Raw genomic sequence first — 21844 nt, forward strand, 5'->3', positions numbered from 1 at the left:
AAATGAACTCAAATCAGATTATAAGTTTAATATGTATACTGTAATGTAAAATTTTGAAAACAAAATGTTAAGACAAATTTGCTATGCCTTAATTTAAGCACTATACTAATACAAGAAAAACTTCTATACCATGGAAGAAAAATTAATGGCTTGAATTTATATAAACATTTGTATTCAGAATTAATAAAGAATTCACCTAATCCAATAATGAGAAGACAAATGAGGAAGTTCAGAAATGAGGCACAAACTTTGAATGGGTATCATACAAAAGAAAATATGAACTGGCAAATAAGGTGGAGATGTTCAAAATCATTACTTATCAAGGAAACAAATAGAACTGCAGTGAGATACACAAATACTAAAGTATCTAAAAATGAAAAGTCCAGCAAAATCAAGTGATAGAATAAGAACAAAAGCAATTCTCATACACTGCTGGTAGCATGCTAAACAGAACCATGACTTTGCAAAAGAACTTGTAATATAATTATGCAATTAACCTCAATTGAACATAAAAAGAAATGGATTCTCAAAGTGACAAAGAAAAATCTCAAAAGTATCATGCTGAGTAACACACAAAGAAGTACATATAATATGACTGCATTTAAATGACACAATGAAGGCAAAAAACAATGGAAAGCTGTGGAAATAAAGATCCATGACTTCCAGAGTCCAGGAATGGGGAAGATCAACTGCAAAAGACAACCCTTTGGAAGATAAATTTTTGATTTATTGACTGTGATGGTTACACTGATGTGTACATTTAGCAAAACTCATAAAAATGCACTCTAATGTGGTCATTTATTGAGGGTTACACTTCAAAAAGGTTGTTTCCTTTAAAAATCCACAAAATGTACTACATGCAAACAGAATGGCTAAATTTTTCAAAATATTGACCATATGTGAATCAATCATAAGTCCTTTTCCTTTCTATTGTAAAGAATGTTTAGCAATGTATCATTTTATACATTCCTATTGAAAGTATAAAATATTATAGTTATTTTGGAAAATAGGTTTCCAACTTTCTATAAAATTAAAAACACCTAAACTATAAGAGTTCATACTATCATTCTAAAGTGTTTAATTAAGAGAAATAAAAATGTATCTATTAAAAGGCTTGTACAAAAATGTTTATAGCATCTGTATTTATTACATCCCCAAACTGGAAAAGCCCAATGTCTAATAACAGCTGAATAAGAAAATTAGAGCATATTCATATGACGGAATATTTCTTAACAGAAAAAGAAAAGGGGTGCTGATGTATGTATCTATTGCATAAATCTATCATAAATATCATGCTGATGTGGGAGGCTGACACAGGAGGATCACAAGTTCAAAGCCAGCCTCAGCAATGATGAGGCGCTGTCTCTAATAAAAAATACAAAATTGGGCTGGGGATGTGGCTCAGTGGTTGAATACCCCTGAGTTTAATCCCTAGTACCAAAAAAAATTATGCTGAACAAAAGAGCAAAATGGAAAAGAAGAAAAAATCTAATTCCATGTATATATAATTCTATAACAGAAAAATCTTTAGCAATAAAAATCACATCAAATCCACACAAAAACATGCACAGGAATACTCAATTTTATTTCTAATTTCCAAAATTCAGAAGCATTCAAAATGTACTATAGTGGGTGAATGACTAAAGAAATTGTTCCACATCCAAACAAAGAAATATTTTATCAATCCCGAAAATACATTGAAGAAACTTAAATGCATATTACCAGGTGGAACAACTCAATCTGAAGATTATGTATTATAAAATTCTAAATATTTGGCATTCTTGCATTCTATACAGCAAAACTATGAAGATATTTTAAAAAAAAGAAAAGAAAACAAACAAACAAAAAAAAAACAAGATAGTCAGGGATCGTCCAGGGGGAGCAGATGACGGAGTGGAGCACAGAGGATTTTTAGGGCATGAAACCTACTCTCTATACTATAATGGTGGATTCATCTCATATATTTGTCAAGACTTATATAATGTACAACACCAAGAGTGAACCCTAATGTAAACTGTGGATTTGGGGTCCTAATGATGTGTCTAGGTAGGTTTTTCCATTAGAACAAATATAACAGTGGTTGGAGACACTGACAACTGGGGAGGCTATTTGTGTTGGGGGGACAGGAGATATTTGTAAAATTTCTTATGCTCAATTTTGCTGTGAACATATAATTTCTACAAACAAACAAACAAATGTCTAGTTAGCATGAAAAAAAATCTTATCAAGTTTGTCTGATTTAGGCATTGGTCGTTTCAACAAAGAACCATGAATGAACTGTTTAAGAATTTGAAAATATTTTACAACCTGATTGGAGTAGTGGTTACATGAGTATATTCATTTTCCAAAATTCATGCAAATGCATACTCAAAGTAGATGAATTTTAGTGTATGTAAATTATATCCCAAATGAACTTGATTAGGAATAATTTTTAAAATGATATATCATCAGGGGGTCATTAGGTAGAGAAAATCTACATGTAAATATATTAAGAACATGAAGAAAACAAGTTCTTTGTGGCAAACTGTTTGTATTAACAGACACAATTAATATGCTCCTTACGCATGTTCTTTGGACTCTTAGCTTTGCAGTGCTTCTCCTGTTTAATTTTGGGTTTGGTCATGTGACTTTCTTTATCCGATGTTTAAGCAGTCACTGTGATGCTAGCTCAAGTTTCTGGAGCATGAGGACATTTCTACCCTGGCATTCTTATTTGGCTGGACTTACTCTTGTAGGTCTGCATTATACAAGAAAACTTCTTTACACCCGAATACTGGATGGAGGGGAGAAAAACATAACACAGTTATCTTTTCTTAGTCATTCTGGATAATAGCCAGATAACCCCTGTCATGTGAGAAGATGAAATTGATTCTTCTAGCAAACCCCAGCTTAAATGTTGATCCACAGTGAATTCAATAAATACTCGGGTCATTGAGCCAGCAAATTTTATTACAGTTTGCAGTCTATGGAGCTTTTTGTTTGAAAAATAATTAGTGTGGTATTCTGGTTATTCAAAATCAACTCCTACTAGAAATATTTTGACATGATTTTAAAAGAGATGGGCTTGGGTGGTTAATAATGTAAGATTTTCATATACATACCATGAAGTTAAACTTTGAATGGCATTAAACAAAATGTGATCCCAATTCTTGGTGTATTTTGCTTCAGTAAAAATTGATAGTGGGTACACTGGGGCTGATTAGTCTTATATTTAAAGAATTAAGGTTTTTTCTTTTTTTTCCCATGGGATCCCATGATTTTTCAGAGGTCATTCACGTCTACAATCTGTTTTTTTTTTGTTGTTTTTGTTTATTTTTAATAGAATTCCTATGTCTCTCTCTCCATCTCCCCACCACTCTCAATTTCTCTCATTTCCTCTTTCCTTTCTCTCTCTCTCCCCACCCTCTGTCTCTTTCTCTATCTCTGTTGGTCAACTTGAAAATTTCGATATAATCCCTCAATAATTGAATACTGGCTATATCCAGTTTTACAAACTTACATCATACTCAGTAAATTATTTTGTGATGAATTCACTGAAATATTTATTCATTTAAAAATGATACTAAATTGATATTTTAACACCAGTAATTTTCTTCTAATTTTTTTTAAAAAAGCAAAATCAGAAATCAATCTATTATTGCTAACTCTCCTTCATTAGAACAAAACTTCAAAATATAACAGCTAGCTAATTGAATAAAGTTTCTGACAGATGATTATTAAAAGTATTTCCATTCAAGAGGCATGTGTAAGGGGGAAACTGAGTCAATCCCAGCAACATTCCATTCCCCACAAATTTTGCTAACCTCGATTCTATTAAACAAAACTATGGAAGGCAGTGTTCTCATTTTTCAAGTTGCAAATTAGGTTAAATTTGCTTCATAAACCTAATTCCAATCTTTTTAGAACTGAAAGGGAAAGGCCAAAATTATTGCTTTCTGATCACAAGATTAAATATATTATTGTTATCATTAATACATATAATGGTTATTGAGAAATTTTAATTTTCTATCATAAACTATACCTTCAATTACTCAAGTATTTTCTACTGCTTTGTGATTTAAATAGTCTTTTTTAAAATTCCCATTTTAAAAATTCTTACCACTTCTAGAAATGTTTTAGTTCATGTTTGTGAATTACAATTGCCTATATCACTACAAATGAGTGACATAGGACAATTTGGCCTATTCTCCATACAAAAATATAACATGATGGGAAAATATCATTCCTTCTAACCAGAATTGAGAATAATATATAAAAAATTATCATGAGCTTGAGATGTTTACACCTTATAAATGCTACCTTTAACCTGTACCTCTTCACACTTTTTGATTCACCCATTCCCTTTGTCAATATTAGTATAGTGCTCCTCCGAGTGTGAGGAGTTTAAATTAAACATCAACTATATACATACCATACTTAACATAGGTGTCAGCAGAGTTTTTCTCTAAAAATCGAAATGGTAAGTTTCTAGACTAAGTAAAACACATAATGGTCTCTGTCACAAATTTCACATATTCATATTTTTGTTACTATCCCTTTAAAAATACAGAGACACGATAGTAGAACGTATTTTGACACATCAAAACTTCTCATTCTTCTGTTGGTAAGTTACGCAGAATCACGCTGGCAGTGTGGTCATATATGCATATAGTGTAATAATGTCCAATTCATTCTACTGTCCTTCCTATTCCCATACCCACTCACCTCACTTTACTTCCCTCTGCCTAGTCCAGGATGGCTCTATTGTTCCTTAACACACACACCCTTATTGTGAAGTAGCATCAGTATATCAGAGAAAACATTTTTGGGATTGGCTTATTTCACTTAGCATAATGTTCTCTAGCTGCATCCATTTACCAGAAAATGCCATAATTTTATTCTTCTTTAAGGCTGACTAATACTCCATTGTGTGTATATACACCATATTTTCTTTAAACATGCATCTATTGAAGGGCATCAAGTTTGGTTCCATATTTTAGCTATTGTGAGTTGAGCTGCTATAAACATTGATGTGACTGTGTCACTGTAGTATGCTGACTAAAGACCTTTGGGTATAAATCAAGGATTTGACCCAAGATAGATGGATCAAATGGTGATTCCATTCCAAGTGTTCTAAGGAATCTCCATACTGCTTTCCATAGTGGTTGCATCAATTTGCAGTCCCACCAGCAGTGTATGCGTGTACCTTTTCCCCCACATCCTTGCAACATTTATTGTTTCCTGTATTCTTAATAATTGCCATTTTGACTGGAGTGAGATGAAATATTAGAGTAGTTTTGATTTGCTTTTCTCTAATTGCTACAAATGTTGAACATTTTTTTATATATTTGTTGATCAATTGAATTTCTTCTTCTGTGAAGTGTCTCTTCAGTTCCTTAGCCCTTTTATTAACTGGGTTATTTTGTTTTCAGTGATAAGATTTTTGAGTCCTTGAGGTTAATGCTTTATCTGAGGGGCCTCTAGTAAAGATTTTATCCCATTTTGTAGACTCTCTTTTCACCATATTGATTGTTTTCTTTGCTGAGAAGACTGTTTTTTGTTGTTGTTATTGTTGTTGTTTTTAATTTGAATCTATCTCATTCATTCATTTTTGATTTTACTTCTTGTGCTTTAGGAGTCTTGTTAAGGAAGTCAGATCCTAAGCCAAACATGGTGAAGCTTTGGGCCTACTTTTTCTTGTATTAGGTGCTGGGCTTCTGTTTAGTGCCTAAGTCTTTGATTCACTTTGGGTTGAGTTTTGCGCAGGGTGAGAGATAGGGGTTTAATTTCATTTTGATACAGATCGATTTCCAGTTTTCCCAGCACCATTTGTTGAAGAGGCTTTCTTTCCTCCAATGAATGTTTGTGGCACCTTTTTCTACTATGAGATAATCATATTTATCTAGGTTTATATCTGTGTCTTCTGTTCTGTACCATTGGTTTATGTTTTGTTTTGGTGCCAATTGCCACAGTCTGGCTGGGCACAAATGCCGCAGTCTGGCTGGGCACACAATCACGAGCCACCACACAGCTTATAGATTCAAACAGCAACTCTTTATTCCCGAACTCACACCAGCCGTCTACAAACACATTCTGGGGAAATCCACATTCTCTGCCCAAATCCACCTCCACTGGGCTTCTATCTCCCCAAAAATACTATCTGAATCCCATGAGAACTCAAGGGGAACTCAGGCAGCAGGATACGCCCTATTCCCAGCAGGAATAATCTTAAACCTGGAAAGCCCTAAAACCGATTATCCTAAACCGGGAACACCCTAATCCGCCCTGGTCCTTGAGCAAGGTCACCTACATTCAATGTCACTGCAACATGGGGTACGCTGGCAAGGAAATTGTCATACCTACTTGGCTAATGGCTCCCAGCAGCCAATATCATGCCATTTTTGTTACTATGGCTCGGTAATATAGTTTAAAATCTGGTATTATGCCTCATATTTCACTCTTCTTGCTAAGGATTACTTCTGTTATTCTGGGTCTCTTATTTTTCCAAATGAATTTCATGATTACTTCTTCTAGTTCTATAAAGAATGTCATTATGATTTTAGTAGGCATTGCATTACATATGTATAATTCTTTTGGTAGAATGTCTATTTTGACAATATTAATTCTGCCTATCCAGGAGCAAGGGCAACCTTTCCATCTTCTAAGGTCTTCTTCAACTTATGTCTTTTATGTTCCATAGTTTTCATTATAGAGGTCTTTACTTCTTTTGTTAGAGTGAGTCCCAAGTATTTTATTTTTTTAAGGTTATTATGAATGGGTTAGTTTTTCTAATTTCTCTTTTAGTGGATACATCAGTGATGTATAGGAACATGTTTGATTTATGGGTGTTGATTTTCTATCCTGCTACTTTGCTGAATTCATTTATTATTAGTTATAGAAGATTTCTGGTGGAATTTTTGAGTCTTCTAAATATAGAATCATGTGATTGGCAAATACTGATAGTGTGAGTTCTTCCTTCCCTATTTATATCTCTTTAATTTCTTTCTTCTGTCTAATTGCCCTGGCTAGAATTTCAAGAATTCTAACCAGAATTCTTGAAATTCTTCTTCCAGTTTTTAGAGGGTATGCTTTCAATTTTTCTCCATTTAGAATGATTTAGGCCTTGGGCTTAGTATAGATAGCTTTTACAATGTTGAGATATGTTCCTATTATCCCTAGTTTTTCTAGAGTTTTGAACATGAAGGGGAGCTATATTTTGACTAGTGCTTTTTCTGCATCTATTGAGATGATCATATGATTCTTGATGTGATAAATTATGCTAACTGATTTCTGTATCTTGAACCAACCTTGCATCCCTGTGATAAACTCCACTTGATTATGGAGCACTATCTTTTTAATATGATTTGCATGCAGTTTGCCAGAATTTTATTGAGAATTCTTGCATCTCTGTTAATTAGGGGTATTGGTCTGAAATTTTCTTTCCTTTATGTGTCTTTGCCTGCTTTTGGTAACAGTGTGATACTAACATCATAGAATGAGTTTGGAAGAGTTCCCTCCTTTTCTATTTCATGGAATAATTTAAGGAGTATTGGTGTTAATTCTTCATTGAAAGCCTTGTAGAATTTTTGCACAGGGTTTGTCTCATTTCAGGTTGTTCCTGGACTATTACATTTTTTTGCAACATCACTTTCTGTGACTAACACTTGATTAAAATAATCTCTAGGTTTTAATTGTAATATTGGAGAATTGTAACAATAGACACATAACAAAAGATCTATTTTCATATCATGGGTGGGCATTGTTTGAGGAACCAGTGTCTTATCCTAATAATAGTAGAAATCAATGACAAAGAACTTATGGGACAAGTAATATCTCCCTGCTCTTTGTTATGGCCCATTTGTCACCATGAAGGGCCATAGTCAAAGGAAGAAGTTTAATGGAAAAATGACATAGAATGGCACTGGTGTGTTTTGTTTTATAATGCAAAAAGGGGCATGTGTCTTTCTAGATTAGCATTTAGAAATGCAAATTGAACTTAAAAATTATCTTTATGTGTATGCCAAAGCAAAACACCATTTGTTTACATCTGGCAAGAAATTCATGATCAGTACCAAAAATCTTTTTTCCAAGCACTGACATTGTCAACTCTGGAAGCCTCACTATTTTTTAAAATTTGAAGGCGTATTTTTGGGATTATATATTTACAATAATTAAAAGAGTGTATGGAGGTTCCTTTCCTCCAAAGACTAGGAGTCTACAGCTACCAGCTGTAGCACTCATTCATATTATCCTAAAGAATTAAAGTCAGCATATGATAGCAACACAAACATATTCATGTTTATAGAAGCACAATTCAAATAGCCCTACTATGGCACCAGCCTTGGTGTCTATCAATGGATGAGTGGATAAAAAACAATGGAGTTTGATGCCACCATAAAGAAAAATGAAATTATGTCATTTGCAGGAAAATGGATGGAACTTGAAAACATTATATTAATCAAAATAAGCTAAACTTAAAAGGTCAAGGGTCTTAAATTATATATAAAATGTAATCCCAAAAAAATGTGCCTTCAAATTTTAAAAAATAGTGAGATTTCCAGAGTTGACAATGCCCAATACGTAGTTCAATGATAGGTTATATGAGGCATTGATTTTAATTATATCAATATGTGATTTTTCTATCAGAAGTTCAATAAATATCACTGAAATTACATTTTGTTTCTGATTGTTAGAGGTTGTGTGAAAATTTGCCTTATTCAAATTTTAAGTCTCCATATAGTTTTTCTCCTCTTAAGATTTTAAGCATATACAAAATAACATATATGTATCCTAAAATGCCTTGGGAATTCTAAACAGGCCAAATGAACCTCAAATATTGAAGTGTGTTTCATGTACATACAAGTTCTCAAGATCTGTTAAAACATGTAAAACTATTTTCCCTTATGATAAGCGTAATATGCTTCTGTGTTTTATAGCATTTATTTCCTCTTATTTGTTACTTCTTAAAAACTATGCCTTTAACCGTCCTTTATATCTTGTCCTGTTGTGAAAACAGTGAAAAAAGATATGCTGGTTCAATGTACAGCCTAATTTTATAGACTATGTTAATACAGTAGAGACTGAGAGATACCTGCCACCCATCATTCTTTCTAGAATAATAGAATATAATGGAAGAACCCTGAAGCCTGTCAAAACTAGCTCTGAGATTGTGACAAAGTTAGTTGTCCTATCTTGCCTTGATTTCTTTGATTACAAAATGAAACATTTTAACCAGAAATCTCTCCAATGTCCCCTCTTATTATAAGGTAAAATTTTATCATGCAAATTTCCATCTAATGCATATTATTTGGCTACAGGTAAAGCTCAGTGGTAAAAAACTTATATAGTATACAGGAAGCCCTGGGTTCAATCCAAATATCATCAGCAAAATGAATTGATACACATTATTAAAACATTGAATTCAGAAACAAAAGAATAGTTTGGATGGTTTTCTAATTATTATGGGCTAAAACAGAACATTAAAGAAGCATCTAGTGTCTTGAGAGTCCCTCTCACAATAGTCACTATTGCAGATGACTTTGCTATTTAAATGACACTATTCACCTTTGCCAGTTCATTGGTGCTGGAATTCTATTTGTACTCCCAAACATAGCACATCCAATAACAGAAAAAAAATGTTATTCAGTTGTTGAAATGCCCAATCCCCACATAATGTTTTGCCAAAGCTGCATTTTAAAAAGTGATTGACCACCCACCCCATTGATTTTCTTTTCCCTTTTTTTTCCTTTTCTTTTTTTTCAAATATTTTCATCAATTGGATCACAAGCAACAAGCAGGCGGTGGAAATTTTTGCAAACTCTTGGCTTTCTGTACCAACCTAATAGCAGATGAATATTTCCTCACTACAGATGAAACAAATGTTTCTCTTTGGATAGGTTTTCCCATTAAACAAACTTGAGCCATTGAAATCTATGTTTAGATTTGGACTGCTGGGACATCACCAAGTTAAATAGCTGTTTGCTGAAATATCTATTTTATTTTGCTGATTCAGAAACATGTTAATTGTTCTGTGAATTTAATAACAATCATCAAGTATTATTTTAAAAATAATTACTTTGTCCAAAGGTGGTACTTCTAATGTTTGATTTACTTTGGCTCACAAAGTAGACTTCAATCTTACAAAAATTATTTAAGCTATCTTTTTTTTTTTTCATGTCATTTCTTTTCCCTGAATATAAACAATTTTTTTCAACTTTTGGTGACAATCACAATCATATTCTGCTCAAATCAATCCAAAGAGAAGTCCAAGATCAGTAAAATGCCTAACTACTGCTAAATAAGAAAGAAAAAGAAAAAAAAAAACAGATTTTTCAAAAGTTCATACCTATATTTCTTTGGGGCTACTTGCCCTTTCTTGACCTCAGTTTATACAGTTTCCTGTGTATAAAATTATGAGCTTGCATGAGATGATTTCCAAAATCTCTCCAGCCCTAAATTTCTAAGGACTCTACGACCCCATTTTTCAAGACTCACTAAGCTAATTTACTGCAGACGCACTATAGTCCAAAATCAACGCCAATACACAGCAGCACTGAGACAAAGCTACTAGGACTCGAAATGCGTTTGGTGGTAAAGAGATTTGATCTAAATGAAAGGATAGGCTAGTTCTCATTAAGTAGAACTGGATATCTTTAGTCATTCTTTTGTAACCTATTACACACAAGGTTGGAATTCCCACCTAAATCCAGAGCATTATCTCTGTTCTTTGCACTCACACTTTCTTCTTCTTTGTCCATCTGCAGATTCAAAGGTATTGATTGAGTTAAGATACGCTCTAGTTTAGAAGAAGTGATATTTGCTCTGTGCCAAACCTCAGATCCTCCCTCCTCAGATGCCCCAGATCCTAAGCAACGAATATCCTAAGCAACCATTAGGATGGCATTAAAGTATACACTTTTTAGAGGTCAATGTGGTTACAAAACAAGAATAAAATGACCGGTGACTAATCCTGCTCCTTGGCTTTCCATGTTATCTATCCTGGCTTTTCTTTTATTAACAAGCCTCATCAGGGAACTATATTTCAAGCGTCAGAAAAAATAATGTAAGTGAATCAAGACAATCTTTGATCTTCAAAAGAAAAAAAAAAAGGATCAAATTTGCCAATATCTCTTGTCCTGTGACCCAATCATTGACAATAAGAATAAAGAGTAAGCCTCTCCTAGGACTTTAAGGCCAACTTTAGGTCGCTTAATAAAGAGAGCCATAATGATTGATACCACCTTGTTTTTCCCTTTTCCAAATTTTGATTAATGAAATTGGATCAACATTATGTTTTTTATAAATAAAGACCAAGAGGGGCTGGGATTGTGGCTCAGTGGCAGAGCACTTGTCTCTCATGTATGAGGTACTGGGTTCCATCCTCAACACCACATAAAAATAAATAAATAAAATAAAGGCATTATGTCCATATACAACTAAAAAAATTAAAAAGAAAGAAAGACCAACCAAGAACAAGACAGTAATACCGCAGAACTGATGTCATTGACTGGCTGAACCAAAATCCTTAGCAACTATTAAAATATAGATTTTTTGTCATAGATAAAACCAAGGTGTTTGTTTTGGTGAACACAGTGCTATGCTGGCTGAATCTCTATCCAGGATGGAGATATTTACTCTCCCAAGTCCTAAGAAGATCTTGAGCGACATCTCTGAGCTGTCAATTCCTCTTCCAGAATTGCATTAGTTGAAGACAGCCTCCTCAAAAATATGCCCCCTTTCCTGAGGAAAGTTGCATCCAATGACTAATTGATAACCTGAGTGTCATTTCTCAAAATGGCTAACTCTCAAGGGTTATCTCATCTGAGGTGCTACCACACATCCTTGGTATTGTCCCTGTGTGTGTGTGTGTGTATAGTGTTAAAATATATATATATATTTTTTATATGTTCATCTACCCTTCACTATCTCTAAGGTGATGCTCCTGAAAAAACTCCCAATGAAATAGTTCATCTCAAACAGGCTCTGTCAGAAACCAATTTACAATATTGTTTAGTGGACTCTTAGGTATTCTGATACAGTGGTTTCCTTATCTATGGGGGATATATCTCAATGGATGTACTAAACTCTATAATTCAATGTTTTTTTTTTTTCCTTTTTGATGAAGCAAGTATACACTGTGGCTAGAGCTTTCAAAGTTTAAAGTGACAGTAAAAAATAGTACAAATTTCTTTGTCCTTCATAATCTCATTGTGACTGTAATTCTTAGGGACATCAGATTACCATTTTTTCCCCTTTTCTGGTTAAATCAAAAACTCCTTATCTTTACTTGAAAGAAATATTTTGACTTCTCTTTAGCACATGTGAATTGCCAGCTGGATTACCCCTGTGCTTTGGAGTAGAGTTACCTGAATGCAAGCACTGCCTTGCCACCATAGTTAGTCTGAGAGTGAGATAGGTACCACGCAACTAACAAAGGGGTAGCATATAGAATGTGGATACACTGGGCAATAAGATGATCCACATCCCAGGTGTGAGGAAGAAGGATGGCACAAAATTTCATCACACTATCAGATCAGCAGGCAGTTCAAAACTTGTAGATTGATTATTTCTGGAATTTTCCATTCAGTATTTTTGAAACACAGTTGAATTTGAGTAACTGATATTACAGAATGCAAAACTGTAGATAAAGTGGACTATTGTTATTGTGGCCAGAATTATTCCTAATGTATACATAAGTGTAAGAGCCAAGTGGGTGACATGCTGTTGAAACAGCAACTGGTAAAACTAACTCCAAAAGAATAGAGTTTGCCATGTGGTGGAAAACCCACAGCATATTTTGGATGTTGGATTCATGTCCAGGCCTGGTCACGTTCCACCCAGGTAAAGTTAAGCAAAATATTTAATCTTCTGTAAATCTTTTTAATTTTAAGTAGACAAATAATGACCTTCTTATTGTTTTAATTAATTTTGGTGAATGATAAAAAGATAATACTTGAGCTGGGCATGGTGGTGCATGCCTGTAATCCCAGTGGCTCAGGAGGCAAAGACAGGAGGATTGTAAATTCAAATCCAGCCTCAGCAAAAAGTGAGTCTCTAAGCAACTTGGTGAGACTCTGTCTCAAATAAGATACAAAATAGGGCTGGGGACGTGGCTCAGTGGTTGAGTATCCCTAAATTCAATCCTCAGTACCAAAATAATAATAATAATAATAATAATAATAATAATAATAATAATAATAATTCCAGTATATATATTGATTCCTTGGCTATTTTTGGGGGGGAGTCAACAAAGTAACACATAAATAACATTTAACATGTTTAGTCTCTATCTAAATAGTAAATATTATTCATATATCTAAAATTGTTTTATGAATTCATAGTAGTCCAAAATTTTATTTTCAGAGTTGAAGAGCCTGCCTTGTATAAATGATCACTTTCCATGCATGATCTTTCCTCTTTCAATTTTCTTGTAAAATACATATATGTGGGGCGAGGTCCCAGTGTGATATATGGAAGAGGCAGCAGAGGACAGATGTGAGGATTCAGGAATGGCAGGGGTGTAGACAGGCAGAGTGGTCTCTGAGCACCCTCAGAGGAGGTTGTGGGAGCATGGTTCAGTTGTGACATATCACAGTGGCCTTGGCCAGGAGCCAGGGTGGCTTCAGATATTGGGGCGTATATGCTACTTCAGCTTAAGAGTATCAGGCACTGAGATCCTTGTGGAGAAAACTCTGTCCCAGTTTTGACAGGTACTTGTTCCTTTATGCATGATGGTGCATTTGACAGATACACGTTGCTCACAAGATGATGCTGGCTTTTGCATTTATAGCTTTTGAGTACACTCTAGTATACACTCAGTAACTACTCACAGACTTTGAAGCATCTCATCCATCTGATTCTGATCGCCATCCAGCTGTGCCTTTAATAGTGAAGAAGTAGTTCTTCCTTAGCCAGAAGAACTATTCAATGGCAGAATTGAAAGTTACCTTTCACCTTTTGCATGAAAAAAGAACAAAACAGTTGAGATCACAGGCAGAGCACTCACCTAGCATGTGCATGGCTGTTGGTTTGATCTCCAACATCACAAAACCAAGACAAAACAAGCAGCAACAATAAAGTAAGTTCTTGGGGGTCATCTTTTAGAGCACAGGAAAAGAAACAATAGTTATTACCATAGACCTAATGCTGATGAGGAGTAAAAATATGGTAAGTCGTTGACAAGTTCCCCAGTTGCTATGCAATTGGTTCTTGAAACAAAGAAACTTTCTTCTTTCTAAGAATCTCTGGTCTATTGGGGAAGGTGATGGTTTAAGTCCCCTGTGGTAGGAGACTCACTGGGAGACTCTCTGGCTCACCACCACTGGAATCTAGGCAGTCGAGGGCATGCTGCCAAGGCAAGTTTATCGAGGTTTTATTCCAGTTAGGAGCCACAAGTCTTCAGGGAACAGCAATTACTGGGCAGATTGCTAGGAGAGCTGGACTCTGGCACTCTATCTCTAGAATAGTGTTTGCATACTGGCAACTTGTGAGCTCAACCTGGCCTAAGATATGTTTTATTTGGCTCCTATGCTGTTTTAGAAAAATGTTACCAACATTTAGAACTGGGAAATTTTACATAAAAATCCAGATTTCTGGCTTCTGCTAAAAAAAAAAAGTGATCTGGCAATATGGGGTTCACATTCCCATGTGATATCAATTGGCTAAGTCCATGTAGCTGTGCTCCAACAAGAAGAGAATGTGTTCTATTCACCATAGTCCCCACCACTCCCAAATACCCACCAATCCTGAACCTGAGAATCACTTGCCATTTATCACATTTGCCTGTGATACATTTTTCACAGTGTAGAGAAATATTTTTCTGTATAAGAGTTTTTAAAAGCAGAATAAAACACATAGAAGGAGATGTTCTCGAGTAGAAAAAAAATAGAAAAATATTTCCTAGTCCAGGTGAAGAATAATTCATATTTAATCCTATGTAATTTACATTCTATGCTTGGCCCTAAATCAGGGGAAAATCCTCATTCCTCTTTGGTCTTTCATAATGAAATATAATTTGGTGAAAATACAACCCTCATCCAATCACACAATATTGACCTTGGGATTGGATTTGACATAGTAAGTGTTCAACCATTTAGATGGGTGGATGGATGGGTGGAAGAATGAATAGATTTAAGCAGAAAAAGACTTGGGACCAACCCATTTCTCACATTACATAAATCATGCGGATTCTGAGGGAGGCTCTCTGACTTCAAAGTTGTGAAAGAAATGTGCATATTTTAAATCCCTGCTGGAATATTGAACCTTTTCCACCAGCTAACACTATGCAAAACATGATGAATCTTAATTTACAAAAGAAATCCACTGGACTATTTCATAATATCACATGAGAGAGAGTTTTAAGGACATATCTTAAGGCTTTATGCTTGATTTTTTTTCATGCTCATTGAAAAAAAAAAATCAGAAGCTTATAAAGACATTGATGATTTGCTTAACAAATTTATAACCAGCATTTTGGGGGAAATGCCTCCAATCTAGGTTCAGTATCTATGTACAGGGTGTTATCCACATAAGAGGTCTTGTTTGAAATTTCAGCCCACACCATGGACTGAGATAAAGACGATGTTACATGAAAGGGAAAACAAGATTCAAGTAGAGAACAAATAGCTCAATAGGAGGGAAGAGTGTTATACAACCACAAAGACATCCCAAATAACCAAAGGAAATGATAGAAATATAGAATTCTACCATTCCACACTATGTGCTTCTCAGATGTTTTCTAGTTTTATTTTCATTTTTTGGTATCACAAAGGTTTGTGTTGATGCATGTATTGTCTGTGATGGTATATTTGTGTGGGGAGTGTGCTACGTGTAGTGGGATATGTGTGTGTATCGGGTACTGTGTGGATGTCTGTGTGTGTTGTGTGTGTGTGTGTGTGAAACTGTGTGCGTATTGTGTGCGTAGTGGTTTCTATATGTGTATACTGTGTGGTGGTGTGTGTGTGTAGGGAAGTGTGTGAACCTGTGTGTGCGCAGTGTTGTGTATTTATGTGCATGAATGTTTTTGAGAAAGTTGCAGCAGAAGCAGCAAAGAAGGAATACTGAGTCAATCATTCATCATGTGAAGAAGACGGCAAAACACAGTGGAACCTATTAAACTGGAAAAATGATATGAAAGGTGAGCATATATTCAATTTAAGGGAATGATTGGTTTAGAGAAATTGCATTTATTACCTCTGTAGCTTTCAGAGGTGGAAATGGTATTAAGGATAAATGTTCAACTGAGAAATATTTTTCTCACAAAGGAATCCGATCCTCACCTAAAAATTTTTAAAAAGGACTGTCGTGGAAATTCCTTGTCATTGTTACATTTTCCATGTTCAATTGAAGCTCAAAGAAATATCAGATTACACAATGTTTTAAAGCCCCCACATTTCTGCCCACTGGTTGTTATATGCAAAAAAATAAAAATAAAAAAACAAGGAAGGAAGGAAGGAAAATTAGATTTGATTCCATCTTTAAGTACAGACACTTGAGGGTTACCATCACTTTACTGCAAATCTATATGGTTTGATGGTCTATGGTCATTTGGGGGCTGTTCAGAATCCAACAAACCTCTTATTTCTATGATAACATCTCTCTTCACCTCCACACACACTTGGCCAATCAGATGTTCCTGTGCAGAATGTTGAATAGGGAATAGGAACCAGAGGGAACAGGAGAAGTTAAGAAATTATTCATAGCACAACACAGCAGCTTTGACAATATTGAGTTTTGTAGTGCCAATCAAAATTTAAAAGTGTCCTAACTAGATTCCCTTCATCCTTGACCATATTATAAATCTGGTTCCCAGCTTCATAAAAATGTTTTGTTTCTCCATGTGATTCTTCGTTGCAACAAATAAACCAGAAATTTCCATTGATTGAAGTCAATAAGTTGATTCTGCAAAGTGAGGAGATCCTCGTACAAAAGATATTACAAATGTATTAATTTACAAGTAAAACTGCAAGGGGTATGCTTTTATGTTTTATGGCTAACACATTCCCTTTCAAGAGAAGTTTATATGGCAATCTTTATTATAAACTGAGTATTTGGGGAACAGGGAATCTATGAGATGATAATTTTATATCAGACACACCTGGTTACAATTGGCCACGGGATCAAACATTGGAATGCTGATATATCTTTATTCTCATTAGCAGGTCTCTCATGCTATAAAAACAAACAAAAAAAAAAGTGGAGAAGAAATTTTGGCTTTCTTTAAACCTCTAAAAGTATTTTGGATGAGTTAAGTCACTTCTCTGATTCTTTGTTTTCCATATTTCAAGATGATACTATACCATGATGATATATTCCAATACATTTCAATGTCAGACTTTGCTGTTTCCAAAGTGATAATAAAAACCTTGCAACAAGGTTCCCAAATCATCCACTTAATCATTGTTTTTCCATAGTACACTCTTCAATAAAGATCCTGTCCCAAGGTTAACTTTGATAACTATTAGGCTGAATCTATAGTTGATTATCAGCTTTTATTAAAATTTTAAAAACTAATCTGAGATAATGTAACAATAGATCACCAAAAAGTATCAGATATTTAGAAAATTGAGCTATTAAAATTAAAATTACTGTTCCTTCAGTGTAGTGATTTATCTCAGCTACTCATGTCCTGACCTCCTTGTTTTTAATTAGAATGATTGCTCTCTTTGGTAAATATAATACTATCATATTTCCATAGATTATTTTCTTGTGTCATTCTCATTAATGTAACTAGGCACAATGGCACACACCTATAAACCCAGCAACTCAGGAGGCTGAGCCAACAAGATCATAATTTTGCTAGCCTTAGCAATGGAGGGAGGCCCTAAACAACTTAGACCCTGTCACAAAATGCAAAATAAAGAGGGTATATGGCTCAGTGATAAACTGCCTTTGGCTTCAATCCCCCATAATACCTCCCCACAAAAAAGCAGGAAAGAAAGAAAGAGAGAGAGAGAAAGGAAGAAAGGGAGGAAGGAAAAAGAATGAAACTAATGTAATGGTACAAAAGTTATGTGTCAGTTATTAATTCTTCTCAAATCTGCATAAAAGGAGAAGGAAAAGAAAGTAGGGAAAAGAGATTTTAGAATCATGTGTCTTGTATTTACATTTCAGTTTTGGTACTAAAGTGGACTTTGACCTTGTACAGCTCAAAAAATTAACTAACATTAAATGATGACCCAATTATACTTTTTTGTGTGATAACACAATGTATACTTTTGTGTATGAACTTGTATATGTTAAGAATATTTATAAACACAAATGTTTTGTATATAATAGTGGTGCCTATTAAAAATTTAGGAAGTAATGATAAGTTACTAAGCAAAACATGCGTAAGTACACTCATGAAAATAAAACATTTGGCTTTCTAAAAAATTTGCTTAATAAACTTTGCAAACTTCCCTTCATTAAATCTCCAGTTATTATCTGTCATGCTTTGCATGTTCATTCACAAACGGAAACAGAGTTGCTACCAGATAAAAACAATATAATAAATGTGAGAAATAACAAAAGTTCCTGTCTTTGGATATCTAATCGTATTCTTAAGATAACTTGACATGTTTTATGAAAATAAATAAAGATGCAGCAGAACATAGGGCAAACAGCACTGACTAGTATAGTCAGTGAACATCTGAAGAATTCTGAGAAGAGAAAAGCACTGTGATTCTGCTTCTTTAGAGAAATAGGACCTTGAGCTTATACTTGAAGTAATAGAGTCTCTGTTTCTTAGGGGATATTGCTAGGAAAGGTGTCATAATATGTAGGATAATAAATTTACTGTTTAAGCCACTGCATGTATATTGATAATTTATCAGTACAAAAAAAAAGAAAAGCTAACAGATTTTGATACATAAGAGTAAGATATTGTTGTTTGTTTGTAATGTTTTGTTTTACCTAAGAGCAAAGTAACTTTAGAATTTGGCAGTGAGCAAGGGTGAGAGAACTTTTAGGAGCAGGTTAGAATAAACTCAGATTGCCCTGAAAATATCATTGTAGAAATGTGGGTGTCAATGACTCTGCTGATGACAACTCAGAAGGAGGTGCAGAGCCAGGTGGGAGAAAATAGAGACATCCTTGGAATAAGTCTTCGTCCCAGCACATAGACTGTTAGTAAAAATATGCACATAAACCTGTTTTAGGTGGACCCATGGAGAAGAGAGTTTCTTAAAGAATGGCAGAAACTTCACAGACTTGTGTCCTAAGATTATGTGAAAAGTGAAACTCATAAACAATATTGAATTAAATATGAGGCCAAGATTTTCATGCAAAGGTTTGAAGACGTAACCTTATTTCTTTTTGCTACTTATAATAAATATAAACAATAGTGACAAATTAAGAAATGAACATTTAAAAAGTAAGGATTCAAGATATAACCTTTGTGGGCATTTTCAGTCGATCTAGTTTGCAGAAGATGCTAAAATTGAGAGATTCACTGGCAGGGAAATACAATCTAAAGAAAACATCTAAGATGAGGTTATAACACCTCTTGCTAAAACCTCAGGAACATTAAAAACCTAGAGTATTCAGAAACCAAAGTCTTTTTGAAGAGGCTAAGAGTATGCCTCTCAGAGCCCCTTAATCTACACAGTATCCAGAAGCTCAAGGGTGTTACCCCTTGGACATCTCAGTAGAAACAAAAATAGAAAAATGATTATGTAAGAAAGATCTATAGAAGAGTTTCTTGTCTAAGGGTGAATCCCTGTGATATCTATGGGAGACCCACAAGGTTATTAAGAATGTTATGCCAGCAAAAATACTGCCAATGTGGATGGAGAGAGTAAAGTAGGAAATGAATGCAAAATTATTGGACCCCAAAAGCTCTACCAGCAGGAAGTGAGCTTATAAAACTACTCACCAAAAACATCTGCCACATTTCATGACAAAGTAAACGTGATTCACAGGAGGAATCCACAGTCTGTAGACAAGGTCTGGAAACCACTGAGGATGATCCTCAGGTCTTGAAATCTATAGAGTTTGCCCAGCTGATTTTAGATATTTTTTGGTACTGGTTACTTCCTTCTATCAATTTTCTTCTTTTTTGTTAACTGGAATTTTTTAAATTTATTTTTTAGTTGTAGATGGACACAATACCTTTATTTTATTTTTATGCAGTGCTAAGGATTAAAACCATGCTAGGCAAGCATTCTACCACTGTGCTACAACCCCAGCCCTAAACTGGAATTTTTAAAACTATTATTTTATGCTTGTTTCAACATTATATTTCAGAAACATATAATTAATTTCTTCACTTTCACAGATCCACTAATGGATAAGACTTATGCTTCAGAATGGATTATTGCAGAAGCCTCAGTCATACTTTAATTGGATGACTTAGATGATGAAATTTGGGAATTCTGAACTGGTGGTGTTTTGATAAAATTTTGGACACTGTGTTGAGACTGTAGTGAGTTGAGACTTTTGAGGAAAGTTAGGTTCCTCAGTTTTATAGCTAGCACAGACATAAATATTTTGGGGATCAAAAATGGACCATGCTGGGCAAAACCATAGCCCCCAATAATGTTCATGCCCTAGTTCATTGAATCTATAAATAGATTACCTTAAAATGCAGAAAGAATTTTACAGAATTTTTTTTAAAAAATCAATTTAAGGGAAAGAGGAAGATGGTGGCGAGGGGAGTGCATTACCCCCGTGTGCTGCTTCACTGTGTGGGAGTATGACAAGTCAGGACGGCTAAAGGATATCTTGTTAGGAATTTCCAGCAATAGTGGGGTGCTCCGGAACCTGGAGGAAGGATTTCCATCGCACGAGGATCGGCTACGGGGACTCAAACGCGAGAGGTTTGTCGCACGGAGGGTAACACCTTATTCAGCAAATCGCCCCGCGGCTAGAGTCTGCAGTGTGCGCTGGGATAGAGACGCAGGGTTACAGCGCTGCAGTTTCTGCCAGCCGCGCAAGCACCGTACTCAGGGCTGAATTCTGGGTTCCAGACGGGGGAAGGAAGCGGTCCTGCTCGGTTGTACACACCGGTCAGTCCACAGAGGAGGCCAGCAGCCACCATCTTGGTAAACTGACGTCACGTCCCCTGTTTTCGACTGACCGCAACTCATTCAGCCATAGATCAGGTAATTCCAGGCTACAATTCGCCTGTGGCTTGCAAACAGATTGCTAGGGTTCTGCGCCTGGGTGCTTCTAAGAACCTGAGCCTATCGGAGCGAACGCCGAGCGCGGGGCGCCCGAGTTCCGGCTCCCGGAACCGCCCCGCGGAGGCTGCTTCATGAACCCTGCTCCTATCAGAGCATACAACAAGCACTAAGCAGCCGAATTCCGGCTCCCGGAACTGAGCCCGCGGGGACTGCTTCTTGGAGCTTACACTTATAGGAGCTTACACCGAGCACGGAGCGGCCGAGTTCCGGCTCCCGGAACTTCCCTGGACCGGGGCTAGGAGCCCGCGGAAACTGCTTCTCGGTAGGGGTCCTGCCGAGGGCCGGACAGGACTCACCCGTTGCTTTGGTTGCCCGGCAAAGGGAACGAAAGGCTGACATTCGCATACGATATCAACATGGCAGAGATCTGATGTCAGCAGAAAGCGGCGGAGGAGAGAACTCCATCAATACCAGCGGTGACATAAGCAGTTGGTCTCCTGGTAGGGGGGGTGAGGCACAGTCACCTGAGCCTCCTCAATTTGTCGTTGAGCCAGAGGGGAGAAGCCGGGCCGCCGCCAGCGCCCGGAGCAGGCCCAGCGGCTCGCCAGCGTGGTGACCGCGTGACCCCAATTGGAGAGGGGGTGGGAGCGGAGCCGCCACTTGCACCCGCAAGGTGGGCAGACCCGCGACCCAGTGGTACATGGGCGTGGTAGGAGGGGCAGGGCAGAGCCGCCGTTCGCGCTTGCAAGGTAAACAGACCTGTG

General features: G+C 35.9%; 1 long non-coding RNA gene across 2 annotated transcripts in view; it reads right to left on the reverse strand.

Moving 5' to 3' along the window:
- LOC125616934 overlaps positions 1–20578 on the reverse strand; it is a 34463-nt gene extending 13885 nt beyond the window's left edge. Inside the window, exons 1-4 of one of the 2 annotated variants that reach the window (XR_007347722.1) lie at positions 16552–20578; positions 13985–14075; positions 13809–13898; positions 1565–2773 (exon numbers count right to left, since the gene is read on the reverse strand). This is a non-coding gene — a long non-coding RNA (uncharacterized LOC125616934). Of the gene's footprint in view, positions 1–1564; positions 2774–13808; positions 13899–13984; positions 14076–16551 lie in introns of those variants that run through there. The other variant, XR_007347723.1, reaches the window with a different exon arrangement.
- Between the last annotated feature and the right edge of the window lie 1266 nt (positions 20579–21844).

This window comes from Marmota marmota, unplaced genomic scaffold, assembly GCF_001458135.2.
Source record: "Marmota marmota marmota unplaced genomic scaffold, marMar, whole genome shotgun sequence".
NCBI classification, from domain to species: domain Eukaryota; kingdom Metazoa; phylum Chordata; class Mammalia; order Rodentia; family Sciuridae; genus Marmota; species Marmota marmota.